The following is a 10,688-nucleotide window of genomic DNA, read 5'->3' as shown; positions in this document are numbered from 1 at the left end:
CCTCGTCCTTCTGGAATTTTTGTAGCAAAAGCCCGGGACGGGACACAGGCAAGTTGGTTTTGAAAGGAGTCACTTTTCCCCAAGAAGCCAAACTCAAGAGCCCACTTGGCAGGTGTCATTTTGTAGGGCACGTTTGGGCCTCCGATGGCAGCCAGGTTTGGAGGAGGGGGCAGCTTTGGCCTGGGAGAAATCCTCGTCCTTCTGGAATTTTTGGAGGCAAAAGCCCAGGACGGGCCGCAGGCAAGTTAGGCAAGTTGGCTCCGAAAGGAGGCACTTTTCCCCAAGAAGCCAAACTCAAGAACCCTCAATGCAGATGTCATTTTGTGGGGCGCGTTTGGGCCTCTGATGGCAGCCAGGTTTGGAGGAGGGGGCAGCTTTGGTCTGGGAGAAATCCTCGTCCTTATGGAATTTTTGTAGCAAAAGCCCAGGACGGGCCGCAGGCAAGTTGGCTTTGAAAGGAGGCACTTCCACCCAAGAAGCCAAACTCAAGAGCCCACTTGGCAGGTGTCATTTTGTAGGGCACGTTTGGGCCTCCGATGGCAGCCAGGTTTGGAGGAGGGGGCAGCTTTGGTCTGGGAGAAATCCTCGTCCTTCTGGAATTTTTGTAGGCAAAAGCCCTGCATGGGCCGCAGGCAAGTTGACTCCGAAAGGAGGCACTTTTCCCCAGGAAGCCAAACTCAAGAACCCTCAATGCAGGTGTCATTTTGTGGGGCGCGTTTGGTCCTCCGATGGCAGCCAGGTTTGGAGGAGGGGGCAGCTTTGGTCTGGGAGAAATCCTCGTCCTTATGGAATTTTTGTAGGCAAAAGCCCAGCACAGGCCGCAGGCTAGTTAGGCAAGTTGGCTCCGAAAGGAGGCACTTTTCCCCAAGAAGCCAAACTCAAGAGCCCACTTGGCAGGTGTCATTTTGTAGGGCGCGTTTGGGCCTCTGATGGCAGCCAGGTTTGGAGGAGGGGGCAGCTTTGGTCTGGGAGAAATCCTCGTCCTTATGGAATTTTTGTAGGCAAAAGCCCAGCACAGGCCGCAGGCTAGTTAGGCAAGTTGGCTCCGAAAGGAGGCACTTTTCCCCAAGAAGCCAAACTCAAGAGCCCACTTGGCAGGTGTCATTTTGTAGGGCGCGTTTGGGCCTCCGATGGCAGCCAGGTTTGGAGGAGGGGGCAGCTTTGGTCTGGGAGAAATCCTCGTCCTTCTGGAATTTTTGTACTCAAAAGCCCAGGACGGGCCGCAGGCAAGTTAGGCAAGTTGGCTCCGAAAGGAGGCACTTTTCCCCAAGAAGCCAAACTCAAGAAACCACAATGCAGATGTCATTTTGTAGGGCGCGTTTGGGCCTCCGATGGCAGCCAGGTTTGGAGGAGGGGGCAGCTTTGGTCTGGGAGAAATCCTCGTCCTTATGGAATTTTTGTAGGCAAAAGCCCTGCATGGGCCGCCGGCAAGTTGACTCCGAAAGGAGGCAATTTTCCCCAAGAAGCCAAACTCAAGAGCCCACTTGGCAGATGTCATTTTGTGGGGCGCATTTGGGCCTCTGATGGCAGCCAGGTTTGGAGGAGGGGGCAGCTTTGGTCTGGGAGAAATCCTCGTCCTTATGGAATTTTTGTAGGCAAAATCCCTGCACGGGCCGCAGGCAAGTTGGCTTTGAAAGGAGGTACTTCCACCCAAGAAGCCAAACTCAAGAGCCCACTTGGCAGGTGTCATTTTGTAGGGCACGTTTGGGCCTCCGATGGCAGCCAGGTTTGGAGGAGGGGGCAGCTTTGGTCTGGGAGAAATCCTCATCCTTATGGAATTTTTGTAGGCAAAAGCCCAGGACGGGCCGCAGGCAAGTTGGCTTTGAAAGGAGGTACTTCCACCCAAGAAGCCAAACTCAAGAGCCCACTTGGCAGATGTCATTTTTTAGGGCAAGTTTGGGCCTCCGATGGCAGCCAGGTTTGGAGGAGGGGGCAGCTTTGGTCTGGGAGAAATCCTCGTCCTTATGGAATTTTTGTAGCAAAAGCCCGGGACGGGACACAGGCAAGTTGGTTTTGAAAGGAGTCACTTTTCCCCAAGAAGCCAAACTCAAGAGCCCACTTGGCAGGTGTCATTTTGTAGGGCACGTTTGGGCCTCCGATGGCAGCCAGGTTTGGAGGAGGGGGCAGCTTTGGCCTGGGAGAAATCCTCGTCCTTATGGAATTTTTGGAGGCAAAAGCCCAGGACGGGCCGCAGGCAAGTTAGGCAAGTTGGCTCCGAAAGGAGGCACTTTTCCCCAAGAAGCCAAACTCAAGAACCCTCAATGCAGATGTCATTTTGTGGGGCGCGTTTGGGCCTCTGATGGCAGCCAGGTTTGGAGGAGGGGGCAGCTTTGGTCTGGGAGAAATCCTCGTCCTTCTGGAATTTTTGTAGCAAAAGCCCGGGACGGGACACAGGCAAGTTGGTTTTGAAAGGAGTCACTTTTCCCCAAGAAGCCAAACTCAAGAGCCCACTTGGCAGGTGTCATTTTGTAGGGCACGTTTGGGCCTCCGATGGCAGCCAGGTTTGGAGGAGGGGGCAGCTTTGGCCTGGGAGAAATCCTCGTCCTTCTGGAATTTTTGTAGGCAAAAGCCCAGGACGGGCCGCAGGCAAGTTAGGCAAGTTGGCTCCGAAAGGAGGCACTTTTCCGCAAGAAGCCAATCTCAAGAGCCCACTTGGCAGATGTCATTTTGTAGGGCGCGTTTGGGCCTCCGATGTCAGCCAGGTTTGGAGGAGGGGGCAGCTTTGGTCTGGGAGAAATCCTCGTCCTTATGGAATTTTTGTAGGCAAAAGCCCAGGACGGGCCGCAGGCAAGTTGGCTTTGAAAGGAGGTACTTCCACCCAAGAAGCCAAACTCAAGAGCCCACTTGGCAGATGTCATTTTGTAGGGCACGTTTGGGCCTCCGATGGCAGCCAGGTTTGGAGGAGGGGGCAGCTTTGGTCTGGGAGAAATCCTCGTCCTTATGGAATTTTTGTAGCAAAAGCCCGGGACGGGACACAGGCAAGTTGGTTTTGAAAGGAGTCACTTTTCCCCAAGAAGCCAAACTCAAGAGCCCACTTGGCAGGTGTCATTTTGTAGGGCACATTTGGGCCTCCGATGGCAGCCAGGTTTGGAGGAGGGGGCAGCTTTGGCCTGGGAGAAATCCTCGTCCTTATGGAATTTTTGTAGGCAAAAGCCCAGGACGGGCCGCAGGCAAGTTAGGCAAGTTGGCTCCGAAAGGAGGCACTTTTCCCCAAGAAGCCAAACTCAAGAACCCTCAATGCAGATGTCATTTTGTAGGGCGCGTTTGGGCCTCTGATGGCAGCCAGGTTTGGAGGAGGGGGCAGCTTTGGTCTGGGAGAAATCCTCGTCCTTCTGGAATTTTTGTAGCAAAAGCCCGGGACGGGACACAGGCAAGTTGGTTTTGAAAGGAGTCACTTTTCCCCAAGAAGCCAAACTCAAGAGCCCACTTGGCAGGTGTCATTTTGTAGGGCACGTTTGGGCCTCCGATGGCAGCCAGGTTTGGAGGAGGGGGCAGCTTTGGCCTGGGAGAAATCCTCGTCCTTCTGGAATTTTTGGAGGCAAAAGCCCAGGACGGGCCGCAGGCAAGTTAGGCAAGTTGGCTCCGAAAGGAGGCACTTTTCCGCAAGAAGCCAAACTCAAGAGCCCACTTGGCAAATGTCATTTTGTAGGGCGCGTTTGGGCCTCCGATGGCAGCCAGGTTTGGAGGAGGGGGCAGCTTTGGTCTGGGAGAAATCCTCGTCCTTATGGAATTTTTGTAGCAAAAGCCCAGGACGGGCCGCAGGCAAGTTGGCTTTGAAAGGAGGCACTTCCACCCAAGAAGCCAAACTCAAGAGCCCACTTGGCAGGTGTCATTTTGTAGGGCACGTTTGGGCCTCCGATGGCAGCCAGGTTTGGAGGAGGGGGCAGCTTTGGTCTGGGAGAAATCCTCGTCCTTCTGGAATTTTTGTAGGCAAAAGCCCTGCATGGGCCGCAGGCAAGTTGACTGCGAAAGGAGGCACTTTTCCCCAGGAAGCCAAACTCAAGAACCCTCAATGCAGGTGTCATTTTGTGGGGCGCGTTTGGTCCTCCGATGGCAGCCAGGTTTGGAGGAGGGGGCAGCTTTGGTCTGGGAGAAATCCTCGTCCTTATGGAATTTTTGTAGGCAAAAGCCCAGCACAGGCCGCAGGCTAGTTAGGCAAGTTGGCTCCGAAAGGAGGCACTTTTCCCCAAGAAGCCAAACTCAAGAGCCCACTTGGCAGGTGTCATTTTGTAGGGCGCGTTTGGGCCTCTGATGGCAGCCAGGTTTGGAGGAGGGGGCAGCTTTGGTCTGGGAGAAATCCTCGTCCTTATGGAATTTTTGTAGGCAAAAGCCCAGCACAGGCCGCAGGCTAGTTAGGCAAGTTGGCTCCGAAAGGAGGCACTTTTCCCCAAGAAGCCAAACTCAAGAGCCCACTTGGCAGGTGTCATTTTGTAGGGCGCGTTTGGGCCTCCGATGGCAGCCAGGTTTGGAGGAGGGGGCAGCTTTGGTCTGGGAGAAATCCTCGTCCTTATGGAATTTTTGGAGGCAAAAGCCCTGCATGGGCCGCCGGCAAGTTGACTCCGAAAGGAGGCACTTTTCCCCAAGAAGCCAAACTCAAGAGCCCGCTTGGCAGATGTCATTTTGTAGGGCGCGTTTGGGCCTCCGATGGCAGCCAGGTTTGGCGGAGGGGGCAGCTTTGGTCTGGGAGGAATCCTCGTCCTTATGGAATTTTTGTAGCAATCGTCCGGGACGGGACGCAGGCAAGTTGGTTTTGAAAGGAGTCACTTTTCCCCAAGAAGCCAAACTCAAGAGCCCACTTGGCAGATGTCATTTTGTAGGGCGCGTTTGGGCCTCCGATGGCAGCCAGGTTTGGAGGAGGGAGCAGCTTTGGTCTGGGAGAAATCCTTGTCCTTCTGGAATTTTTGTAGGCAAAAGCCCAGGACGGGCCGCAGGCAAGTTAGGCAAGTTGGCTCCGAAAGGAGGCACTTTTCCACAAGAAGCCAAACTCAAGAGCCCACTTGGCAGGTGTCATTTTGTAGGGCGCGTTTGGGCCTCCGATGGCAGCCAGGTTTGGAGGAGGGGGCAGCTTTGGTCTGGGAGAAATCCTCGTCCTTCTGGAATTTTTGTACTCAAAAGCCCAGGACGGGCCGCAGGCAAGTTAGGCAAGTTGGCTCCGAAAGGAGGCACTTTTCCCCAAGAAGCCAAACTCAAGAAACCACAATGCAGATGTCATTTTGTAGGGCGCGTTTGGGCCTCCGATGGCAGCCAGGTTTGGAGGAGGGGGCAGCTTTGGTCTGGGAGAAATCCTCGTCCTTATGGAATTTTTGTAGGCAAAAGCCCTGCATGGGCCGCCGGCAAGTTGACTCCGAAAGGAGGCAATTTTCCCCAAGAAGCCAAACTCAAGAGCCCACTTGGCAGATGTCATTTTGTGGGGCGCATTTGGGCCTCTGATGGCAGCCAGGTTTGGAGGAGGGGGCAGCTTTGGTCTGGGAGAAATCCTCGTCCTTATGGAATTTTTGTAGGCAAAATCCCTGCACGGGCCGCAGGCAAGTTGGCTTTGAAAGGAGGTACTTCCACCCAAGAAGCCAAACTCAAGAGCCCACTTGGCAGGTGTCATTTTGTAGGGCACGTTTGGGCCTCCGATGGCAGCCAGGTTTGGAGGAGGGGGCAGCTTTGGTCTGGGAGAAATCCTCATCCTTATGGAATTTTTGTAGGCAAAAGCGCAGGACGGGCCGCAGGCAAGTTGGCTTTGAAAGGAGGTACTTCCACCCAAGAAGCCAAACTCAAGAGCCCACTTGGCAGATGTCATTTTTTAGGGCACGTTTGGGCCTCCGATGGCAGCCAGGTTTGGAGGAGGGGGCAGCTTTGGTCTGGGAGAAATCCTCGTCCTTATGGAATTTTTGTAGCAAAAGCCCGGGTCGGGACACAGGCAAGTTGGTTTTGAAAGGAGTCACTTTTCCCCAAGAAGCCAAACTCAAGAGCCCACTTGGCAGGTGTCATTTTGTAGGGCACGTTTGGGCCTCCGATGGCAGCCAGGTTTGGAGGAGGGGGCAGCTTTGGCCTGGGAGAAATCCTCGTCCTTCTGGAATTTTTGGAGGCAAAAGCCCAGGACAGGCCGCAGGCAAGTTAGGCAAGTTGGCTCCGAAAGGAGGCACTTTTCCCCAAGAAGCCAAACTCAAGAACCCTCAATGCAGATGTCATTTTGTGGGGCGAGTTTGGGCCTCTGATGGCAGCCAGGTTTGGAGGAGGGGGCAGCTTTGGTCTGGGAGAAATCCTCGTCCTTCTGGAATTTTTGTAGCAAAAGCCCGGGACGGGACACAGGCAAGTTGGTTTTGAAAGGAGTCACTTTTCCCCAAGAAGCCAAACTCAAGAGCCCACTTGGCAGGTGTCATTTTGTAGGGCACGTTTGGGCCTCCGATGGCAGCCAGGTTTGGAGGAGGGGGCAGCTTTGGCCTGGGAGAAATCCTCGTCCTTCTGGAATTTTTGTAGGCAAAAGCCCAGGACGGGCCGCAGGCAAGTTAGGCAAGTTGGCTCCGAAAGGAGGCACTTTTCCGCAAGAAGCCAATCTCAAGAGCCCACTTGGCAGATGTCATTTTGTAGGGCGCGTTTGGGCCTCCGATGGCAGCCAGGTTTGGAGGAGGGGGCAGCTTTGGTCTGGGAGAAATCCTCGTCCTTATGGAATTTTTGTAGGCAAAAGCCCAGGACGGGCCGCAGGCAAGTTGGCTTTGAAAGGAGGTACTTCCACCCAAGAAGCCAAACTCAAGAGCCCACTTGGCAGATGTCATTTTGTAGGGCACGTTTGGGCCACCGATGGCAGCCAGGTTTGGAGGAGGGGGCAGCTTTGGTCTGGGAGAAATCCTCGTCCTTATGGAATTTTTGTAGCAAAAGCCCGGGACGGGACACAGGCAAGTTGGTTTTGAAAGGAGTCACTTTTCCCCAAGAAGCCAAACTCAAGAGCCCACTTGGCAGGTGTCATTTTGTAGGGCACATTTGGGCCTCCGATGGCAGCCAGGTTTGGAGGAGGGGGCAGCTTTGGCCTGGGAGAAATCCTCGTCCTTCTGGAATTTTTGGAGGCAAAAGCCCAGGACGGGCCGCAGGCAAGTTAGGCAAGTTGGCTCCGAAAGGAGGCACTTTTCCCCAAGAAGCCAAACTCAAGAACCCTCAATGCAGATGTCATTTTGTAGGGCGCGTTTGGGCCTCTGATGGCAGCCAGGTTTGGAGGAGGGGGCAGCTTTGGTCTGGGAGAAATCCTCGTCCTTCTGGAATTTTTGTAGCAAAAGCCCGGGACGGGACACAGGCAAGTTGGTTTTGAAAGGAGTCACTTTTCCCCAAGAAGCCAAACTCAAGAGCCCACTTGGCAGGTGTCATTTTGTAGGGCACGTTTGGGCCTCCGATGGCAGCCAGGTTTGGAGGAGGGGGCAGCTTTGGTCTGGGAGAAATCCTCGTCCTTCTGGAATTTTTGGAGGCAAAAGCCCAGGACGGGCCGCAGGCAAGTTAGGCAAGTTGGCTCCGAAAGGAGGCACTTTTCCCCAAGAAGCCAAACTCAAGAGCCCACTTGGCAAATGTCATTTTGTAGGGCGCGTTTGGGCCTCCGATGGCAGCCAGGTTTGGAGGAGGGGGCAGCTTTGGTCTGGGAGAAATCCTCGTCCTTATGGAATTTTTGTAGCAAAAGCCCAGGACGGGCCGCAGGCAAGTTGGCTTTGAAAGGAGGCACTTCCACCCAAGAAGCCAAACTCAAGAGCCCACTTGGCAGGTGTCATTTTGTAGGGCACGTTTGGGCCTCCGATGGCAGCCAGGTTTGGAGGAGGGGGCAGCTTTGGTCTGGGAGAAATCCTCGTCCTTCTGGAATTTTTGTAGGCAAAAGCCCTGCATGGGCCGCAGGCAAGTTGACTCCGAAAGGAGGCACTTTTCCCCAGGAAGCCAAACTCAAGAACCCTCAATGCAGGTGTCATTTTGTGGGGCGCGTTTGGTCCTCCGATGGCAGCCAGGTTTGGAGGAGGGGGCAGCTTTGGTCTGGGAGAAATCCTCGTCCTTATGGAATTTTTGTAGGCAAAAGCCCAGCACAGGCCGCAGGCTAGTTAGGCAAGTTGGCTCCGAAAGGAGGCACTTTTCCCCAAGAAGCCAAACTCAAGAGCCCACTTGGCAGGTGTCATTTTGTAGGGCGCGTTTGGGCCTCTGATGGCAGCCAGGTTTGGAGGAGGGGGCAGCTTTGGTCTGGGAGAAATCCTCGTCCTTATGGAATTTTTGTAGGCAAAAGCCCAGCACAGGCCGCAGGCTAGTTAGGCAAGTTGGCTCCGAAAGGAGGCACTTTTCCCCAAGAAGCCAAACTCAAGAGCCCACTTGGCAGGTGTCATTTTGTAGGGCGCGTTTGGGCCTCCGATGGCAGCCAGGTTTGGAGGAGGGGGCAGCTTTGGTCTGGGAGAAATCCTCGTCCTTATGGAATTTTTGGAGGCAAAAGCCCTGCATGGGCCGCCGGCAAGTTGACTCCGAAAGGAGGCACTTTTCCCCAAGAAGCCAAACTCAAGAGCCCGCTTGGCAGATGTCATTTTGTAGGGCGCGTTTGGGCCTCCGATGGCAGCCAGGTTTGGCGGAGGGGGCAGCTTTGGTCTGGGAGGAATCCTCGTCCTTATGGAATTTTTGTAGCAATCGTCCGGGACGGGACGCAGGCAAGTTGGTTTTGAAAGGAGTCACTTTTCCCCAAGAAGCCAAACTCAAGAGCCCACTTGGCAGATGTCATTTTGTAGGGCGCGTTTGGGCCTCCGATGGCAGCCAGGTTTGGAGGAGGGAGCAGCTTTGGTCTGGGAGAAATCCTTGTCCTTCTGGAATTTTTGTAGGCAAAAGCCCAGGACGGGCCGCAGGCAAGTTAGGCAAGTTGGCTCCGAAAGGAGGCACTTTTCCACAAGAAGCCAAACTCAAGAGCCCACTTGGCAGGTGTCATTTTGTAGGGCGCGTTTGGGCCTCCGATGGCAGCCAGGTTTGGAGGAGGGGGCAGCTTTGGTCTGGGAGAAATCCTCGTCCTTCTGGAATTTTTGTACTCAAAAGCCCAGGACGGGCCGCAGGCAAGTTAGGCAAGTTGGCTCCGAAAGGAGGCACTTTTCCCCAAGAAGCCAAACTCAAGAAACCACAATGCAGATGTCATTTTGTAGGGCGCGTTTGGGCCTCCGATGGCAGCCAGGTTTGGAGGAGGGGGCAGCTTTGGTCTGGGAGAAATCCTCGTCCTTATGGAATTTTTGTAGGCAAAAGCCCTGCATGGGCCGCCGGCAAGTTGACTCCGAAAGGAGGCAATTTTCCCCAAGAAGCCAAACTCAAGAGCCCACTTGGCAGGTGTCATTTTGTAGGGCGCGTTTGGGCCTCCGATGGCAGCCAGGTTTGGAGGAGGGGGCAGCTTTGGTCTGGGAGAAATCCTCGTCCTTATGGAATTTTTGTAGGCAAAACCCCTGCATGAGCCGCAGGCAAGTTGACTCCGAAAGGAGGCACTTTTCCCCAGAAAGCCAAACTCAAGAGCCCACTTGGCAGATGTCATTTTGTAGGGCGCGTTTGGGCCTCCGATGGCAGCCAGGTTTGGAGGAGGGGGCAGCTTTGGTCTGGGAGGAATCCTCGTCCTTATGGAATTTTTGTAGCAAAAGCCCAGGACGGGACGCAGGCAAGTTGGTTTTGAAAGGAGTCACTTTTCCCCAAGAAGCCAAACTCAAGAGCCGACTTGGCAGGTGTCATTTTGTAGGGCGCGTTTGGGCCTCCGATGTCAGCCAGGTTTGGAGGAGGGGGCAGCTTTGGTCTGGGAGAAATCCTCGTCCTTATGGAATTTTTGTAGGCAAAAACCCCACATGGGCCGCAGGCAAGTTAGGCAAGTTGACTCCGAAAGGAGGCACTTTTCCCCAAGAAGCCAAACTCAAGAACCCTCAATGCAGATGTCATTTTGTAGGGCGCGTTTGGGCCTCCGATGGCAGCCAGGTTTGGAGGAGGGGGCAGCTTTGGTCTGGGAGAAATCCTCGTCCTTCTGGAATTTTTGTAGGCAAAAGCCCAGGACGGGCCGCAGGCAAGTTGGCTTTGAAAGGAGGTACTTCCACCCAAGAAGCCAAATTCAAGAGCCCACTTGGCAGATGTCATTTTGTAGGGCGCGTTTCGGCCTCCGATGGCAGCCAGGTTTGGAGGAGGGGGCAGCTTTGGTCTGGGAGAAATGCTCGTCCTTATGGAATTTTTGTAGCAAAAGCCCAGGATGGGCCGCAGGCAAGTTAGGCAAGTTGGCTCCGAAAGGAGGCACTTTTCCCCAAGAAGCCAAACTCAAGAGCCCACTTGGCAGATGTCATTTTGTAGGGCGCGTTTGGGCTTCCGATGGCAGCCAGGTTTGGAGGAGGGGGCAGCTTTGGTCTGGGAGGAATCCTCGTCCTTATGGAATTTTTGTAGCAAAAGCCCGGGACGGGACGCAGGCAAGTTGGTTTTGAAAGGAGTCACTTTTCCCCAAGAAGCCAAACTCAAGAGCCCACTTGGCAGGTGTCATTTTCTAGGGTGCGTTTGGGCCTCCGATGTCAGCCAGGTTTGGAGGAGGGGGCAGCTTTGGCCTGGGAGAAATCCTCGTCCTTATGGAATTTTTGAAGTCTAAAGCCCAGCACGGGCCGCAGGCTAGTTAGGCAAGTTGGCTTTGAAAGGAGGCACTTTTCCGCAAGAAGCCAATCTCAAGAGCCCACTTGGCAGATGTCATTTTGTAGGGC

Source organism: Cinclus cinclus, chromosome 25, assembly GCF_963662255.1.
Source record: "Cinclus cinclus chromosome 25, bCinCin1.1, whole genome shotgun sequence".
NCBI lineage: Eukaryota > Metazoa > Chordata > Aves > Passeriformes > Cinclidae > Cinclus > Cinclus cinclus.
Note: the sequence above shows the minus strand (reverse complement) of the source record.